Genomic DNA, 543 nt, shown 5'->3' on the forward strand with positions numbered 1-543 from the left:
TCGACGTCTGCATACAGACGTTTTTAGATGTGGAAGATACCAACCAGGATATTGAAATATTTTTAAGGACTGCAGTAACAAAACGTTCTGACGGATCAGGGCAAGGCTTTCAGAAATGAAGTTGCATGAAAAATTGTACAACAAGCAAATTCAAGTTGTAAGAAAAACAAAGTACTCTGCAATTCTAAGTGCCACCAAAGTGAACATTGAAAAAATAAGTAAAGAAGCAAATTGGAGATAAGATGTTTTCTGTGGATCGATATATCTAAGTTGATCTAGTGATAGATGTGAAATTACTGATTAATTAATAAATAACTTTAATGAATCATATTGACTATTTTATTTCTATTCCTTTATTCCGTTTACTTTGAACAGCTCATAGAAGATAAATACTAGGCAAAATTAGTTCAGACTAGGACATACTAGTTTATATTAAAGCATGAAAATTCTAACTATGATAACCCGATTCGACCTAGGCTAAACTGTTTTATCCTATCAGAAAGAATATGAAGCAGTTTGTCCTAGGCGAAACTAGTTCATCCT

Source organism: Schistocerca cancellata, unplaced genomic scaffold (assembly GCF_023864275.1).
Source record: "Schistocerca cancellata isolate TAMUIC-IGC-003103 unplaced genomic scaffold, iqSchCanc2.1 HiC_scaffold_732, whole genome shotgun sequence".
Classification (NCBI taxonomy): Eukaryota; Metazoa; Arthropoda; class Insecta; order Orthoptera; family Acrididae; genus Schistocerca; species Schistocerca cancellata.